This window comes from Anguilla anguilla, chromosome 2, assembly GCF_013347855.1.
Source record: "Anguilla anguilla isolate fAngAng1 chromosome 2, fAngAng1.pri, whole genome shotgun sequence".
NCBI lineage: Eukaryota > Metazoa > Chordata > Actinopteri > Anguilliformes > Anguillidae > Anguilla > Anguilla anguilla.
Window position 1 is genome coordinate 46,582,442 of NC_049202.1, and position 20,530 is coordinate 46,602,971.

Below are 20,530 nucleotides of genomic sequence, written 5' to 3' on the forward strand. Positions count from 1 at the left end.
AAGTTTCTGACAGTGCCCTAATCTGAACCTGATGGCCAGATCACAAAAATGGTGAAGAAGGGCCAGTTCAAATTTAGCCCCTGCTGTCATTTCTAGTTCCGCCTCTTAGGAATTTCTACAACTGCAGAGCTGCATTCTCTGGCTGCACATGCTGTACCACCAAGGAGCGGGGTGGCTGGCTATCCCAGCACCAACACGCTCTTCCGGGGGACATATGACATGCCCAAGGTAAGCCAATCCAGTGCCGCACCCTGCTGCAAAAGTTTGAAATGTCCCGTTGGTCAGATGAGACCCAAACAGGATAGTAACTTGCGTATTTCGTTTGGACTGAGAGCCAAAAAGTCCAGTGGAGTGCCCGGTCATTAAAGACATATTTCAGTTAACGTAAGCAAATACATGTTTAGTTAAATTGTGTTTTCGGCCTTACTGTCAAACTGGACCTTTAATACAAGTTCACATCTACTGAATGGTTTGGGTAATACATCTTTTATATACAGCTGTCCACATTTCCAGTAAAGATTATGTAAAAATGGACATAAGACATCACGCACTTCTTGTACGTCGCTCTGGATAAGAGCATCTGCTAAATGCCTGTAATGTAATGTAATGTAACAAGAAATTAAATAGTTTTTTATAGAGGAGGAATGCTATTACCTGGCCTCAGAAAATCTACTTCTACTTCTACAAAATATGTTTTTACAAATGCAATGACAATTATGCCTCAATGTTTTTATTTTTATGTCACACAATTCCAAAAAGTCCTCAGGTCCAATCGGGATGAAAGCCTGTTGAGCTGAAGCATCAGCTGCCTTGCTCTCGGTCTTTGAGCAAAAGATTAAGGAGGATAAAAGGACTGAAGCCAAAAAACAAGGTCAGCTGTATCACAAAACAAAGACTGCCGATGCACAGACAGATATGAGGGGTAGGGCCTCTTACATCTGCAGCCAACTCACACCTTTACAGCAGATGGTGAAGCCAACTGCGGCACATGAATTAACCTGTGCAAATCAGCAATAGATTTACTGCCATGATAAACACTTATACGGCCATGCAGTACGGACAGTAAATCCTCTTTCATCTGCCTCAGGTGGCTTCTATTTAAGAATTGTTTGTGATTTGAGTATTCCATATATTTGTATACAGTATATTTGCTCAAAACCATATGTTGTACAGTACAAATTAGCTTATTGTTTATTGACCTTCAGTAAAAAAGTACTGAATGCACTGGTTGATTGGGATAACTAAATTAGCCAGAAAAAAAAAGATTTTGCGTGAGTATGTAAGGCTTGGCCTGGCACATATTGTGAATTGGTGGGGGAGGGGAATTATGGCAAATAATAGCCCTTCAGTTTGTGCTACTAAAAGCATTGCTTGGCCTTGAAAGCTTGTAAAGTGACCTTTGACCATTGATGCTAGAAGTTTAGCTATCAGTGTCTCTGCTTTTTTCCCCACGGCGCGCAGGACTGCCTGCCGCCTTGGGCTATGCGTGGCAAATTGTGGTCACTCACTCACTCACTCATGGACAACCTGAGAGGGATGTTTGGTAGGACGCATGCGCAGGTGGTGCTTCGTTTAGTAGAACACATGCACAGGTGCATCTCCACAAATCACCACTTCGAACGGAAGATTTTTAAGCACAGTTTTATCGCCTAACGTTACTTTAGCTAACCCTAACATGTTAGCGTTTTGCCTACTTTAGTTAACCTAGTTAGCATGTACCACCGATACAGATGTATGGACACACGAAGGACAACAAATAACATTACAGAGGTGAGGACATGCCATAGCTAGCTAGCTATATAGTTCGCCAAGTTTTACTCATGACACTTTGTACAAGTGCGCCGTGAGTCCGGACGGTTTCGTGCTTGTTGTATTTCCCAACAGCTGGCCTTGGCTTGTTATTTTACAAGACAAGAGTTCGATTTTATATCTTTCTCTGGTATTTTGCATTTCCAAAAATAGCCCTGTTTTTTTAAAATAGTCATTTCACAATATAATCGACAATTAGCTGTGACTGTGTGGAGTTTAGCAGCTTCATGAGAATAGGAATGGAATTATCAGGAACTTGGGAGGGGGGAAACCTTGGCCTCTTGTTTGTGGGAAAGCAGATGTGCTGTTTTTCACGGGGAATTAAAAAACAACAAGTTCATTCACAAAATGTTCAGTTTGGATGAGTTTTACATTATGTAATATCTTTGTTATTTATTATTTATTTGCTTAGCAGACAGCATCATTCAGCACCAGCTTACATTTCTTACATATCTATTTATACAGCTGGATTTTATTATTTATAAAATCTAGGTTAAATACCTTGCTCAAGGGTAAAATGGCAAGAATTAAACCAGCTGAATTATTCAAGGACATGCTATACATTTTACCCATTATGGTCATCAATATAAGAAATATAAAGTATTTTTCTGCAAATTGAGTTTAAAATCATTAGTGTCAATGTATAATTATTTGACACAGGCACAGGTTAGTTCAGTAAATTAAACAGTCAACGATGCAACAATCATATATGTCACCGTGTTTCATTTAGAAATATGCAAACAACCATTGAGTGAACAGGTAGTTTTATGATGACAGGGAAAGTGTTAACATGTAGAATGTTCTGTACACTCCCTGTTAAAGCTCCACCTTCAGTCTATTATCACCACACATGCAGCTGCTCCAGGGAACAAAGGGCCTTATCACCCCAGAGTAAACATTGTTTATTGGGCCAAATAAAACCATTTCCTTCATTTTTATTACCCACAGTCAATTTCATGTATTGAATGAGCCGAAAGACCTCTTACTACAGGAACCTGAAGAAATAAGAAGTGACCAAAGTTCCTCTACAAAAATCATTCCTTTTAAAGTCACCTGTCAGAGTTAATTTATGTCTGCAGTTATTCATTAAGCAAACAGTAAAAGGCAAGCTGAACAGCAGTAAAGATAAAGGAATAAACTCTAACACAGTAGAGAAAGTATTGTATTATTGTACATTGTATTATGCAATGTACATTAATTTTTTGAAGAACAAGTACTGTAACAAAAGGAATTAAAACAATGCAACAGAAGTGCTATGACAAAGTGCATCTGTATGATCTTAAGTAGCTGAAGTTCAATAAATCCTTATTAGTGCAATGAGAGAGGATAGTCTGGGTCTCAGAGACACCAGACACAGCCAAGAGAGATGGGTTTTCAGTCTGTGCTGGGGCGTGACAATCAATAAGTGTCATGTGACTGGAATGCATGCCCTCCAAAGGTAAAGCAATTAATGGGGATCCATCCTGTAAACCAGAGGCTGATGCTCAGTAAACCAGATTAAATTATGATGTGACTCTTTATCAATGGTGGGGAATGAGTAGCAGTCTTCTGGATAACCTGAGGAGGCCTGTTGGTATGTGCAAGAAGAGCGGCAAGTTCCGTTATAAAAGGCCAAGGTTTATTGGCTGAGCAAGGGGTGCCCTTGCTGTTTGGATGCTCTTCAGGAAGAATGTACAGCCCTGGGCATGTGAATATGAATATTTAATACACACAGTGGAATACAAATATGTCCTGTCATACTGAGGTTTTTTTGTTACAGCTGAGGCAACATTGACTCATGCTACAAAGCTAAAACAAAGGAAGTGTAAACAGGGTTAAGAGAGAGAATACGAGAGAGAGAGCCAATGCACTGCATTTTGTGCTTAGCACAGGAACGTGGTCACTTGTGCGTGACAGGTCAGTCATGTGAATGAAACTATAATCACTGAAAACTTGCTTAGGGTAGCAAATTGAAGGAACCTGTAACTTGAGCTACCATCTGAGGCTCAGGAAGGTTTATGATGTTTACTTGCCAACTTCCTCCACCTACATGCACACACGTTGGCCGTCAGACAGATTATGTAAGGGAGTTCATCTATACTATCCGTCTCAGTCTGCAGTCAGTTTTATATAATGTTGCATGCATATTTAGATAAATGTATGCATATTATTTGTGGTTAGTGCCTGAAATGACCCAGCAGGGTTTTGGTTCATTCTCTGTCTGGGGCCAATGTATCAAGTGCTTCTCCGCTTGGCACTCGGCAAGTAATGAGATAGACATGGTAAACGCCCTGTTACTCCCATCCTATCCAAGGGGTGTACTTGTACATCACAATCCTTCGTGCCATGGAAATAGGAATAAGCTCTGACCTTATGAGCTGCCCAGACTTAGATGCTTTACTGGTATTATGGCATTCAGTGTCCTAAGGACTAGTTTCTGACTTAGGAGATTGTGGTAGGCACATACAAAGCTTTTCATGGCTCATTGAGAGTTTGTGCAATGAAACCCAGAGTAATCTTGTACTGTTGCATGTGAAGTTATAGTAAAATGCTGGAAGGACAGATATTTTTTTTTTACCCAGAAATGAGGATGCAGGATGCCCAGTGCAGGATGCCCAGATGGCAGCTAGGTGTGTGATGGGATTTTCCCAGTATAAGAGCTTGGACATCAGATTGCTATGAAACCATATGCATATATTACAGCCTTTTGCTTTAGCTAGTACCACATGAGAATATTCTTAAAATCTCTAGGAGTGCAGACCACCCGTATCAATAGGCATGAGTAACCTACATCCAGCGGTGAAGCGGATGCATTTCGGCTGGGGCCGATGTATCCCCAGCGGGTCACTCCTACGTATACAGATGTTTTTGCATGACATCATTTCTTTTTCTTCAGCTGACCCCTCACTCCCCATCCCGGCCTCTGCGCCCGCCATGCCAAGGCATTTTTCACACGGACAGTGAAAACCTCCTCAGGCCTCCTTAGGGGTTACAGCATAACACTGTCCGTTTTATCAAGCCTTTTAGGCTCCGTGTTGTTATGGTGACAGCAGAGAAATTTTTTTATGGAATGAAGTCAGTGCTTAGGTTTGCCTCAGTCCCCAACAGGACAAAACATTTTGATCCCTCTGATTGTGCAGGAAAGTATTTAAGAATTGACTTACACAGTATAAACTGTATAACAACTTTTTTTTAAATAACAAACTTTTATTTTGTGCCATCTTTTCTTCAAGGAATGTTATCTCTGTACTGCCAGTTTTCCATTTTCTTTTGCAGGAAAAGGAGGGAAGCTTTGAGTCTGTGACTTCAAACGTCCCATCTGATTCTCTGGCCTGCTCACAAATCCAGCCCAACTCGATAAGAGATTAGAAGAGAATGATGGGCCTGGAACATACAGGTCAGCCATTGTTTTACTGGACATGTCAACTCATTTTAGTGCACATCTTTGCCACAGGAGAAACAGAGTGTCTGTGTAGAAATCTCATGTCTTAAAGCCTCTCCCCCTTCACACACAATCAATCTAGGATGCTGAAAAGACCAAAATAATTTTAAATATTTTATTAAAATAGTTCTCTCAAACTACAGTATGTCTATTGAAATTACATACAATTTGAACATATTGCAATTACATCAACTGCTTCTAGGATTTTTAGCACAAAGTGGGCATGGAAACCTAGATCATAACTGTGTTTTTCACGCCAGTATAATGGCAGCTTTATGCGTTTTGTGTCTGTAAGAGTCATTCGCAGTCCTGGAAAGTGTCAGTATGTGGAGGTCATAGTCATTTCATGGCGAGCATTGTTTAGTGTAAGACATCCAGGGCAAATATTGCACAGCTGGGTGTAATGGGGTAATTCCCTCTCAGGTTAATCCAACATTTCATATACTGGGCTTTGGTCCACCTTCAGTTATTAATTGCGCTTGAATGAGTTCTTTGTGCCAGTAACCGTGAATTTCCTCTGGTTTTTAATCATCTGAATTTGAGAGACACATGAGTGTTTGTTTAAGTTGGACAGCCTGTGGTGTATTGTCTTTCCTTGAAGATGAACTTCCAGAACGTCCTCTGGAGGGGAGCCCATCTGTCCCTGCCCATCACTGGCAGGACCTCTTTCCTCTGGAGACACACAGGGGAGACCTGCAGGACCTCTGGCCCTAACTGCGGGTCAGATCCATTGGGTGTGGCTGGCCTGCCTTCATCATTGTTGAGACTGCACCACTTCCACTCCTGTAGGGCCCTTCAGCCAGAGGACAGGGGCCTTGAGCATGCACTGAGGATGCCGTGGTATGGGAGATGTTTACATTAGGAGGTCTTCGTGAACTTACGTTTGAGTGGAAAAACAATGGTTTGTACTTATGCACAAAACATCCGCTGATGCAGGTGTTTCTGTGTGATGTCATACGAGCTTAACAAGCCCCACATCCTGGTTGTTTGTGGTGGGGTGCTAAGTTTTGTTGCGAAATGCAGCTGTTTCCATTTGCCGTAGTGCGCATTAAACTGATTATTTCCATTTTTCTGAAACTCTTGACTCACTTGAGGTCAAGAATGTTTATCATGTTGGCAAGCTTTCATTTTTATGCATGCAGAGCTCATTTTCAGGCCTGTTCTACAAAATTATGAAGCTTTGACGAGCAGAAATGAGTTATGGTCATGTTTATGGTCACTTCTGATGCTTAGGCTATGTTTTGGCCTTTACAATGTTTTTTGTCTTTGATTGTTAATATGTGCAATACCATCATTAGACATTCAGAGTCACACACATTCATTTTCCTCTCAACAGTACATTTTTCTGTGTCATTAATTAAGGGTGGGTAGCCTGCACAACTGGGTTTTATTGGGTATTTCATTAGCCATGTAGCATGTCTCATACAATGCAGTGCCTGAGATATAAGTACATTTCACTCTAAATACCTGCTATTTGTGCTATTTATTTTTGTTGTGTTTAAATTTGTGACTAGTACTGATTACTTCAGCAATTCATGGTAAGCTCTATTCTGAATAAGAATAGTTACTGGTGTACTGCATTGATATCAGTCTACATTTTGAGTACACTGAGACTGCTTATTTTAAGGAAAGTACATTAAATGGAAGACCGTTTATAACTATAAACAATGGAATTAACTGGTTTGTTCTATGATATACTTTAGTTGTTTCTTGAAGCATTAAAGGTTTCTAAGACAAAACAAAACCATATGGACTGAGTCTTCAGGCTAAACAAACATGGAATTTGGATGACCTGAAATTTTAGACCAGTGGCCTCGTGAGGTCAAACCACTCTCCCTAAAGAAAACTGCGGAGAGCATGCCACCCCCACCCCTTCCCCCCATCACATCATCACCACCTCGACCAAGGGGAAAGTGAGAAGAACTGTCATCTACTGCAACCCCTGTGGAAAACATCCTTTCCCCATAATCCCCTTCAACAAGCCCATATGCCTAGAGCCACAGCCGCCTCAGTGCTAGAATCCTTTTTTACATTACATTACATTACAGGCATTTAGCAGACGCTCTTATCCAGAGCGACTTAAACTACTTTTTACATAGCAAAAAGCTATGTTCAAAAGCTATGCTATGCTATTGTTCATTGACTCACAGAAGGGGACCTTCACTGAATGCAACTGGGTTCCATCAACGACATGGCTCCATTTAAGTTTTAGGGTTTTTATTCAAGCCATGTCTGAAATAGGACTCCTTCCTCATTGCCCATTTCGGTGAACACATTTGGCATTTTAATGGGGCTAAAGCTATTTTCGTCAGTTGACAGAGTTCAGTTTGTTATTCAACAATTTTCATAAGTATTAGTCTTTGAGCAAAGCTGGAGTGTTTTTAATCACACTGGGGTGGATGCTTGTATTTGAGCCACGGGGAGAGTTGTGAAATGACACATGGCGCAGTGACCAGCACACCAGTCCGCTACAGCACTGCAGTGCGTGTGCAGAAGAATGAGCTCTTGTGGTCAACAAGTGCCATAAGGTTAGCACTCTAATGCAGTAATTGAGTCTTTATACAGTAATTTATTAGTCTCCCTCTTCAGTGTAATGGAAAGCTGCGACCACAGTCTGTGTTTATGTTTCAGGGCATGAAAGACTCCGACTTTAACCGGAGCGTGACCAGAGAGTGCTCCACAAGGACTGCAGCGGTGCATCCTGTTGCGGTCCCCGATGACCACTGGGGCAGTTTGTCTGCCTGTCAGGGGGGTCAGTGCTAGCCCCCTGGCTGCAGACAACCTCTCTGCCCCCAACCCCCCCCATCCCCTGGACTTTCTCTTCCCACACCCTTCTCTACTGGCCATAGAAACTGCCTTCCCTTACTGGCTACAGGGCACCACATCAGAGTTGTTTTGCCCCTGCAGTTCTCTGTGCAGCTCCCAAAAGCTAACGAAAAACCTTTTTCCAATTAGCCTGCAGTCAGCTAGCCACACGTTTTCCGAAATGGAGAGGACCCGTTTCCAGGGAGGACCCAAAAACACGGCAAAACAAGGCAAGGGACTCCAAAGAAAACTGAAAGCGTGTTTCGTGCCACCGGTCTGCCATGACACAGAGAGAGAGAGAGAGAGAGAGAGAGGGAGAGGGAGAGAGGGAGAGAGAGAGAGAGAGGGAGGGAGAGAGAGAGAGAGAGAGAGAGAGAGAGAGAGGGAGAGGGAGAGAGAGAGAGGGGGAGAGAGAGAGAGAGAGAGAGAGAGAGAGAGAGGGAGAGAGGGAGAGAGGAAGAGGGAGAGACAGCTGCCAGAGGCAGCAGAGCCCGTGCAGGCGGCAGCGATCGGAGCGTTTAAATGAAAGCATTCATACGCAAACGGGCGCATGCGGAACGCCTTATTCCTTTCACTGCGCCCCTCACCGTGTGCTGTTTGGGGTGGGGGCGGGTGGGGGGGGCGGCCCCCCGCATTCCCGGAGTCAGGCCCCGGCATGCAGGGCGACACGGAGCGGGATTAGAGGGCGTTCGGGGAGCGCAGCAGGTGATGCTTATCGCATGGCCACTGCCTGTTGCTGCGCGCTGCCCTGTTGCCGTGTCATCTCCGCATAGTGATGTGCAGACTGAGCAGCTGTGTCCACAGGAGCCGATATGAGCGTGGCGTGTGAGCACGTTGGTTATTGTGCGCGTGCGTGCATGTGTGTCTGCATGTGGGTTTGCATGAGTGTGTGCGTGTCTGTGTGTGTGTGGGTGTGCGTGTGTGTTCATGAGTGCGAGCATATGTGTGTGTGTGTGTGTGTTTGTGTCTGTATGTGTGTTGCGTGTGTGTGTGGTGAGTTGTGCAATTAACCGTTGCCACCACTAGAAGGAGCGACGCACTGCTGTTTGTTTTGTTTTCAGCCTTTTTGAAGCATCAAGCCGGACGTGATGAAGTAATTATCATGTCCTCATTACTGGGTGTGCTCCTCATGGCTCTGTGCATAATATGTGCCACAAATTAAATGATTCTTGTAACCTCCTCCTTTCCACCCACAGCAGCTGCCTGCTAGGGTGCTGCGGAATGCCTGTTCCAAAACCGCCAAACGCCGAGCGAATGTGTGCTGCGAATGAGTGACGGTCTGGTGCTCAGAGCCTGCTCTTCAGTCTCACCACATCACGGCCCGGGTGAGAAAACACCCCTCCTAGAGGGACTCGTTCGGCAGCAGCAGCATATGGTGCGCATTTAAATGTCTGCTGGGAAACGCTGACCCGCAGCATCATTATGCTAATGCCAATGCCGCATCCATTAGACAACAGCATGCAGGGCACAGCCTCGGCAGCCCAGGGGCGCAGTCTGAGAGACACCAGCTCATTCCCATGCAGCCCGGCGGTCAATCAGAAAAACAATGATGCATCTTTGAGGTGCATCAGACCGTACTGGACATTTAAAAATGGAGGGTCCTCGCATGTATAGCTCCTTGTTTCGATATGTTTTTGTCTGGACCTCAGATTGTGTGAGATGGCCTGAAACCATCCATCACATGGTTTGATGTTTTTGATAGAAATGTATGCTGACCCAGTTAATGATCTGCCATTTAATGAGCCTATTTCCCTATTTCCCTTTCCACTCGCTCATTGGTGGTGAATAGCTCCAACAGAAATGAGGTATAATATTTTATCTTTACCAGTGTATCCAAAAATCATAAACCTGGTGGCATGCAGTGAACTTGAATAAATTTAAATAGGTAATGATCAAATTGTATTACCATTAGTAGGTTTTCAAGAGAGTGTTTACAAAGTTTTCTGTTTGTTTTCTTGGCTTAGTGTTACCAATTTAAATTTAAAATCTTGGCTTTATACTGTATGTTTTGGCAAAATGCAATGCAAAATATTGACTCAATCAAGCTTTGTGAATTAAGAAGGTGTGACAATTTTATAACATGATTCACCAGACAGTGCTGGCCTCATGCTGTGAATTATAGCTGTTTTAGTTTGTATTCTGAGTTTTCTGCTTATGAGAAACTGTATCTCTGCCTAAATAAACAATAATATGATGCTAATGTCATTCTTTGAGCCAAGGTGTCCAGTGACTTTGTGGTTTTAATATGTTTCTGGCTGATTAACTGTTAAATACCATGGTCAACATTTGGTAACTGGAAATCCTTAGAGGGGCCAATGTTGGCACCAATTGTCAGTTCACTCAGGAGCAACAGTGACTTTTCTCACTGATATAGCATGCATTCTCATGCAGCATGAACATGGCTGACTAAGTTAGAGTGGGTTCAAACAGGCACCAATTTGCTACACTCTCCTCTTTATAGCTCCAGCCAGGCTTTTACAGTGATTATCACACAAAAGCCTTCACAATTCAACATAGCCAGCGCTTAATGCCTCTTGCTCTGTGGCATATTGATTTCTGGCACAATTTACGAAGGATTATCATTTCTTCACATCTTATAATTTCATGTTTTTTTTCTCACAAAAACCGTTCATAAATGAAACTTGGTGGGTCAAAGAGTATTTGTTTCCTTTTAAACCTGAATTATCACACTTGTGCAGATCACTGTGTGTTCAGATCATATGTATATAGAATTTCTTTATAAATGATTGTTATGCTAGACTCGGTCCACAGCTTCATCAGTGTATGTTTGTTTCAAATTATAAGCATATCATTGACAACACGGAAAAAATATTCTTGACTATGTGATTACTACAGCATTGTTTGAAAACAATTATTTAGATGTTCATCTAAATCATATTGTATGCACAACTCTATGCAGTAAGTTATCTGGATAAGAGTAATTGGTACATTTTATGTAATGTAAATGAAAAGTTGTGTAAAAAAAGTTTTCAAGTTATTTTAAAAAATACAGACAAGAGCACAACTATCTGTGATTCTTTATTCATTATAACGTTCATCTCAATATACCTTTCAGAGTAGTAGATTGAATTAGTCTTCATTAATGACAGAACTAAATTAGTCTTCATAAATGACAACCAATTTGTTAGCTTGTTATTCTATATATCAAAATGTGTATTTAATGCCCTCTAGTGGTTGATTATGTAGTTTGAAATAATATAAATCAGATTACTCAGCCCCTGAAAACAGGACTATCAGACAGAAAATAAAGCACAATTTATTGTTTCCTCTAGAAGAATGTAAAACTGAATGGAGACCAGTACGACACTCTATGAAATACAATTCAAACGGCAATTGATAGTTTCCAGCGTTAAGCATATGTGATGTAATAACTTTCTGAGATAATGTTGGAATTTGTGGGACTGTGTGTGTATTTGTGTGCGTGTTCAGCATGTGTGCTAGCAAAGCGTCCGAAGTATGTTTTCACAGAAAAGAGTACATTTTAGGGTTCTCCACAAGGTGGAGTCATAGCTCCAGTTAATGTGTGTGCACCTCCAGAGCACGGCTTTCAATGTCTGCGAAGCTTTGAATTGAAGGGAAACTGAAACTGTGCAAACATACCATAACTGGTATTCTGAAGATCAAGACTAATAGTATGCTCTTATAATGAGACAGGTGCATACACCAAGCTTAACAGATGCAGAAGCAAATAGGTAACAAACGGGAATGTTTGAAAATGGATTCTAAGAGCTTTTGTCGGTTACCCTAAAGAACTAAATTTATTTGATACTATCAACATAAAAGAATTGAAGCAAACACAACATGAACATAGTAGAGGCTATTAAAGGTCAAAATAATTCAATTTAAATCTATACTCCAGCTAAATAAGTGAACGTTTATTAAATGCACTATGAACGTGTCTTGGCTTCCCAATTGTTACATTTTGTACTTAATTGTACTAATTAAACAAATCAGTGGTGGGTAATTAATGTGTCACATCACAAGGAGACTGATCTTTCAATGTAATTTCATTTTAAATGTTTTTTCTGAAGTTACTAACAAATAAGAATGAAGTATCTCATTTATTAATGTAAAAATGACAGAGATAACACAATGATTACACAATGTAACCTAGAAGGATGCAGCCTTAAGCTTCCGCTGTGCTTCCAACAGTAGGAAAAGAGCTCCTGTATTGCCTCTCATCATATAATAATGCATCATATTCTTAATGTCAATAGCAGTGGAAAACAGACCCTGAACTGGCAGGAAGTTCCACCCTATTACGACTGTAAAACCAAATTTGATGTGTTCTATTGTGCCTCATACTGTAAATGGCTCAGAGCCAGCCCTCACTTTCACTGTAAAACAACCAGATGCACCTGCATGATTTTGCCCTCTGGGATTAGATGTCAGTTCACAGCAAGGCCATTATCTTTACTCATCTCCAGTGATGCTGAGGGCTACAGAGGCAGTGGGTGCTATTTTTAAAGCTTTGGAATGAATGAATCAGGCCTCAATTCCACTCTCTAACAGATTCAAGTGCTGTCACCAAACTGGCTATTATCTGGACCTGGAATTAATTGAAATGGCCAGGGTTTCCCATGATTAGAATGACGCAAAGACCAATCAGAAAGCAGCGACAGTACTGCCTCCGAGCCCTCTGTCCGTCTTGACACGGTCGGCCACGTGCCGCACATTTTCTGCCCCAGCCCCTGAAGCACAAGCTCCTCAGACACAATGTAATCTAGCAGGATGCAGCCGTTAGCTTCCGCTGCGCTTCCAGCAGAAGGGAGAGCGCTCGGCGCTCTCTGTCCGGCTCTTTTATCAGCAGCGCAACGCGCCTGACACGGAGCCTCGCACAGATAGCATCAGGAGACTCTCCGCTCTTTTGTGCAGCTCCGGCTGGCCTGCTTTGGGGATGGCGCATAGCATATCAAGCTCTGGCCATAACATATTTTGACTACAACAGCATAACCTCAGAGGGTTCAATGCAAGACGCAAAGCACTGGTAAGCCTCAAGAACAGTACAGGCAGGTTAGAGTTTGCTCTAAAAAGAAAAAAAATAAGTATTTTAAAAAAACTGTAAAGTGCAACAAACTCTTATGGACAGGTGAGATGAGTATTAACCTGTACCAGGGGATGGAAAGAGAAAAGTGTGTAGAAAGAAATTGACTGCTCATGAGCCATAGTATACCACTTCATCTGTGAAACATGGTGGAGGTAGTGTTATGGCTTGGACATGCATGGCTGCCACTGGAACAGGCACACCTGTTTTGATTGATGATGTGACTGCTGACAGCACCAGCAGAATGAAATCTGAAGAGCACAGAAGCATCTTATCTGCTCAGACTCAATGAAATGCTGCAAAACTCTTTTGACTTCACCTTACAGCTGGAGAATTACACAAAACATACTGCTGAAGCAACCAAGGAGGTTTCTAAGGCCAAAAAGTACAATATTTTTGACTGGTCAAATCAATCACCAAACTTGAATCCGACTGAACATGCATTTCACTCACTGAATAGAAGACAGAATGAAGGTAAAAGGCCTCAGAAACAAACAGGAACTGACGATGGCTGCAGTACAGGCCTGGCAGAGCATCACCAGGGAAGATACCCAACATCTGATGATGTCTATGGGTCACAGACTTCTGGTCGTCATTGAATACAAAGGATTTGCTACCAAGTACTAGACATGAGGACTTTATTTAAGATTATGTTAATTTGCCCAATTACTTTTGGTCCCCTAAAATAGGGGAACTGTGTATAAAAAAGCTGTAATTCCTACATGGATCTATAGATAGCACATTAAAGTCGACAATCTGCACTTTAACATCATATTCGTTGCTTAATTTCCAATCTAATATATCACACCCATATGTACGTGTTGAACATCTCATTCCAAACCCATGGCTGGGGGAATGGCTTCCATTCAGCCACAACAGCATTACTGAGGTTGGGCACTGATATTGGGCATAAGGCCTGGCTCGCAGTCGGCATTCCATTTCATCCAAAAAGTTATTTGATGGGGTAGACATGAGGGCTCAGTGCAGGCCAGTCAAGTTATTTCCCACCAAACTCCCAGCAAACCATTTCTTTCTGGGCCTTGCTTTGTGCACGGGGGCCCTGTCGTGCTGAAACAGGAAAGGGCCTTCCATAAACTGTTGCCACAAGGTTGGAAGTGCACAATTCTCTAGAATGTAACTTTATGCTGTAGCGTTAAAATTTCCCTTCACTGGAACTGAGGGGCCTAGCCCAAACCATGAAAAACAGCCACAGGCAATTATTCCTCCTCCACCAAACTTGGCACTATTTGGGCCAGTACAATCGGCATTATGCATTCCGCCAAAACCCAGATTCGTCCGTCAGACCGCCAGTTAGCGAAGCGTGATTAATCACCCTGCATTTCCTCTGCTCCAGAGTTCAATGGCGGTGTGCTTTACACCACTCCAGCCGATGCTTGGCATTGCAAATGATGATCTCAGGCTTGTGTAAGGCTGCTCGGCCACGGAAACCCATTTCATGAAGCTCTTGATGAACAGTTCTTGTGCTGACGTTGTTTCCAGAGGTAGTTTGGAACTCTGTAGTGAGTGCTGGAACGAAGGACAGATGATTTTTATGCGCTACACGCTTCGGCACTCGACGGTACCGTTTTGTGAGCTAGTGTGCCCTACCACTTCGCGGCTGAGCTGCTGCTGTTTCCACTTCACAATAAGAGCACTTAGTTGACAGAGGTTGCTCGAGCATGGCAAATATTTGACGAACTGACTTGTTGGAAAGGTGATAAGCTAGGGCAGTGCCACATTTAAATTCACTGAGCTCTTCAGTACGACCCATTCTACTGCCACTGTTTGTCAATGGAGATTGCATGGCTTGATTTTATGCACCCGCTGGTCCTGAGTCTTACTTACACATACATAGTCCACATACACTAACACATACTAAAACCTCAATGGCTCAGGATCAGAACAAAATAAAAAATACAAAAAAAAAGAACAAACCCAATTGCAACACAGCTGAAACTGAATTATTAACTGAGCAAAATGAAACATCATCTGGCCCTAAAAAGACAGAAGACTGTAGCAAACTCTCTCACCACAGTCACAGGCAAGTAACTGAGAACCACCTGGCCGAGGTACAGACTCAGTGAGCACCACCTAGCCACAGAGACTGGCAGGCACAGAAAATCATGGTTGCCGGATGACAAAAGATTGTGCCAACAATGCAAAGTCAACAAAAGTGAAACAGAGAAACACTTCCTGATAGAATGTGCCAAATTTGACTGCATTCACAATTACAAGCAGACACGCATTGCACTCATGTACACGTCACACAGACAAACAAACAGACAGACAGACACACACACACACCTGACATCACTTACTGCCATTTTCATTATATGCTTGGCTTTAAAAACATTTTTTTAAAATAACTCATTCATAATCTAACATTCATTGTATATACTAGTTGTATTTTGCAACCCCTGCTTTGGCAAAACAAGTGCCTATATTTGTCATGCCAATAAAGCACTTTGAAATTGAAATTGAATTGAGAGAGAGAGATGAAGGAAGAGGAAAGACCTGGTTGAAAAGCTGTTGCGTTGTTTCCGTTTATTTTGCCTTTGTTGTTATAATTTATTATTTTTACCCGGATCCTGTGAGGATGAAATAAGTTTTTTGTTTGTTTATTTTATTTATGTATTGCGAAAAATGCTCTCTCTCTCTGTCTTTCTGACACATGATACCACAAAAGCATGTAGACCATGACCTTCTTTGGCAAGCATAAACATTAGAACAAAAAAGACCTAAAAAGCAATGTATATAAAAGAACAGCTTCATTGCTTCCGTGTAATACCAGTGTGGTGGGAGAAAACTCCAAAGGCAGACTACGGTTAGTGCAGACGAAGACAGTCAGCTCAATCTTCAAATCAAATTCCATGCAATTGTTCTCCACATTCCATGCAATTATACACAGGGCGCTACCACCTCACACCATTTGTAACACTTGCTTCTTGGTATAATCACTTTTTTAACTGAATTTTCTAGAACCACGGGTTTTCAAGTCTCCGTGCATCCATGTGTTCCCCTCTTCCCTCACTGCCCTTGAAACATCTGAATCTGGCTGAAAACAGCTGAAGGCCAAACAGGATTGCAGAGCTGCTGGCCTGAATTCAATTAAAGTTTGTCCTTAACTTGACCTAAAAGCGAGTGAAACTGTTTTCCTTCCCACGATTTGGGAAGTTAATTTCTGTGAACCTTCTACTGAACTTGACAAAATGAGTAAAGGAAATACTTGCGTTTCATGGCAAGTTAAGGACAAATGTTAGAGACCAGACTACCCAGCAGTATCCATGTACGATGCCAAGAGTGGACGCAGTCTCACTGTGGGACAGACAGCTGGCAGGTGTGCAGTGACATACAGCAATACCTTTGAATGCAGTTTCCTTTAAAACAATCCTGAGATAAAAGCAACCAAGTGTATTGTGACTGGTGAGTTTGGGTTTGTGAAAACAGGAAGAAGTGTGCGTACACTTCCTCAGGCTTTGTGCCACTTGGTCTGCGTAAGTTCCGCTTGTTAACTCAAACAATATAACACTTTACATCCTTATTCTTAGTACATCTTAGCTGCATGCTGCACCACCCCATTCTAAAATATCAGGAAAGCATGGATACTTGTGAGCACGGCCTACAAGATGACATTCTTTGCACTGTCATCATGTAAAATAGCTCTACCACAGGGTAGACCTTATTCTTGATTCTTAAAAATGAAAAACAAATTATTTTCACAGCAAGCTCAGGTGTAATGAATGCTTGTTGTAACATGTTAGAAGGGCTAACCTAACCAACCGCACCTAATCAAAGAAAAAAGACAGAGATAACACATAACAAAATTACAATTGTGATCAGCACTCCCTAGAGAAAGGCTTTGCCAAAATGTCAAGCATTTTGTGCAAGCACTGTATTAATGATTAAATTACACATTGTTTTCCCAATACGTGATTGTGTTCATCTGCTCTTTGACAATTCAGTTATATTGAAGATGGCAGTGTGAATCAATAAGCACTGTACGTCTTCAGGACAAACTAGAGCCAGATAATAATGAAGCGCCACAACCTAGATTCAGAGAGATATATAATTTTCCCCACCCTCATATGATGTCTATTCAGTCTGATTCCCAGTGTGAAAACAAAGAAAACTGCATCCCTGAATCCAAGCACTCCATACAACATGGCATTATTGAAAATGCTTTTCATTCTGCTTGTTCATTTATGATTATTCAATTATGCTTCCATTCTCCCTGCGTAGGATGTGGGATTGTAAATGAAAAGACTTTCAATATGTGTTTGCATTTTCTTGGCTTTTAATTTATCAGAACCTCACTGTGAGCTGATGAGTATTTAATGGTCCTGTCCTTCCAGAAGATGCACTGCTACTGTGCTCATCAGGATGGATATTGCACCCCTGAGATGAGACTGAAAATGAACACCATTCAGTGTGTTTGTTCTTCCTTTAGGATGTTTGTGGCAATGAAGCTACAAAGATTGAATATATGCCAGCACATATTAAATATAAGGATAAATATATCACAATATATGAGCAGTGATAATTTATTTATAACTATTTGCTTGTATATTGTGAAGTGTTGCAGTAACGTGATAACCTTATTATTTCAGTATGTTATTTGCATATTCCATTTTCATAAGAGCTTATCATTATGTGTTGCATAATCTTTATCCTATCCAAGAAGGACATTTTCAGTCTCACAGAAAATTGTGTTTATGCATACAGAACACAACCCTCTGTTCACTTTTACTTTATGTTTCGAGTGGAGACATAGTGATATTTTCACTCTAAATTGTTTTCTTCTTCCTCCAATTTTTTACTGTTTTTAAATTCCTATTTAATGAACTTATTTCATTATTAAATATCATTTTTTTAAAAAGCTATTTTAGCCATCTGCTTATTTTAGAACCCTTATATTAATTTAAGCATTTGTGATATATGTCATTCAAACTGTATTTGTGTCAACGTGTTTTTTGCATATAAATATGCATTTGTATTCTAGCCGATGCCTATGATTAGTTATAATGCAAATTATTTTGAAGGAAAATGAAGGGAAAGGAAGAGGTCACTGCACTGCTGAAATGGAATATTTTACAAACATCTCTATTTCATATGAAACAAACAGAATTTAAATTGTGAAAGCATTGGTTTCTGGAAAGATGTCATCCTCTTTTTATCTAGTCTTCCCCACCAGTTTCAGACAATTAAGATCTTTCAGATTCAAATTTTTTACTGTAGTGTTTTAGGACCTCAAGACAATCATCAGAGCACATTTAAGACAGCATTGCCTGTCCGGTTGACTGACTGGTAGATATTACACACGTGGGCATGGCTTTGCAATCTCTGATCCTCATCGTGGCCAATCCATCAGGACCACACACAATGGCATCTTATGGCAATGTTCAATCTCTAACTGCTTTTGCAGAACTCTCAGGGTTTGATTAAACTGCAATTTCCTTAAAACTGGGTTATGTGAGTTGAGATTAAGGGAAAGAGCCTACCTTTTATTGTGAACGCAAAACTATCGCAAATTAACAAGTCTCAGCATTCACATAGCAATAGAATTCCAGTTTTGGTAGGAAAAACACAATGCAAAGAAGATGTATCGGTATTACACCAAAAATATGCACGTGAAATAATCAATGAGTTAGTTTGAGTCGGTTCAAGTGTTTTGCAGGTTCCATTGAATCCTATAGGTCTGCGTGTTTCATGCCTTTCCTTGTTCACCCCCGGAAAGTACCTGAAAGACTTCATCCAGATAAGCAGGCCCCTGTGGCCTGACGAGGTCACGTGCGTGTCCAGATGTCTGGTAAGGAAGGCTGCAGGAACACTGATAGAGTGGCTGCTGTCTCACAGGAGGCGTTCTGGTCATGGCCACTTTTCTTTGTCTACCACTTTCCAATGGGTTTCGCAGGCAGTGAATGAACAGAGCAAAAAAGATAGCACAAACCCGCTTGTCATTTATAATTGAATTCTTACACACAATAGAGTTGGCAGCGTGTACCTAATCAGTATGCCCAGTTGTGTATGAGCCATCACTGAGCTTTTACATAATATGGCATATTTATTTTGGCTGTTATGTTTTTACCATTCCAATCCATTCAAATATCACTATCCAACCATAAGTGTTACAAAATTATTGTTCATTTTTCTGGTCTTATTTGTATTTACAATGTTGGAGGTCGCTCTGGATAAGGCCTTCTTCAAAACAAATCAATAAAAGCAAAAAAAGACATGTAAAACAGCTTGTAACTTTTTAACAAGAAAGACTTCTTGTCTTTAACATTTTGAAGTATACACTCATTTCCGTTTAGATTTAACTTGCAAGCATTCAAAATACTTGTCAACTACTAGTAAACACAATGTAAAACATAAATATTTTGCATAAATGTTTTTTCTTTCATTTTCAAATCAACACATTGATAAATGAATGTTGTGAGAATTAGCCTATCACTCAGTGCTGGAATGAAACAGTCACTCACACACTGTTCTGCTGAGCAAGCATCTGCATGAACCTCCTTATGGATCTGGGTTGTAAATTTGGACCAATATCATCACTATTGTATCTGTGCTGTGACTCATTATTTCACACATCCAAATCAATCAATTGACAAACTACCGAGATCAGTTCCAGGCCTGGGATTAGGCTTAACATTTCCAGAAAGTAAAAGTAAAAGGACAATTAAGAGTCTAGTCCTAGTCCTTTTACCCTTGCGTATCATTATTAAAGACATCAGGACCTGGAATGGACTCAGCCGGAACAATAAATCCTTTTAAAATCACAAAATGTTGGAGGTAGAACAAAATGGGAAATCAAACCTGCTATGTTCAAGCCTCGTAATTCAGTTAACTTCAGTAAGACGTGGGATAGTATTAGATAAATGCAGATAGGAAAGTATTCTGGAGTTTACAAAAGTTTAATTTACATGTAGATGATTGCTAAGGTATCCTAAACAGAGGATAAATGGTAGCCTATCCAGAGCAATAAGAGCACACACCGCAGGTGTAACTTATTTGCCAGAGACTGGATACGGAGTCGAATTCATAATTTAAGTAACACAAAGCAACAACCAAAACCAGAAAATCAACACGGAGAAATTTTGAGCGCTTACTCACGGATTAGAAACGCTGGTAGCAAAGCAGGCGACTTCCGAGCACGAACCCTCTCGCCAAGAGCCTAGGAGTTGCAGCCAGTGCGGCCAAAAACCGACAGGAGCCCAGTCAATAGCAAATGATGCAGAACAGCTCTAAAGGAGTGGGATCAACGAAGGCACGTCCGATTCCGCTTCCGAAGAAGTCCAAAAGTCCTTTGGCAGCAGTCGCAAGGTGCGGAGTCAGAGTGAAGCCGGGGTGCCACAGGGCCGCAAAGCCGGAGAGTAGAGCCAGACGGCAAAATAACGTTAAATAAAGTCTACAGGATGTCCAAGAGTAGC

The 20,530-nt window shown here is 41.4% G+C and overlaps 1 long non-coding RNA gene across 1 annotated transcript in view; it reads right to left on the reverse strand.

Moving 5' to 3' along the window:
• LOC118220083 overlaps positions 1-20,530 on the reverse strand; it is a 53,208-nt gene extending 32,678 nt beyond the window's left edge. The window contains exons 1-2 of the long non-coding RNA XR_004763910.1: positions 20,214-20,530; positions 18,838-18,985 (exon numbers count right to left, since the gene is read on the reverse strand). This is a non-coding gene — a long non-coding RNA (uncharacterized LOC118220083). The remainder of the gene's footprint in view (positions 1-18,837; positions 18,986-20,213) is intronic.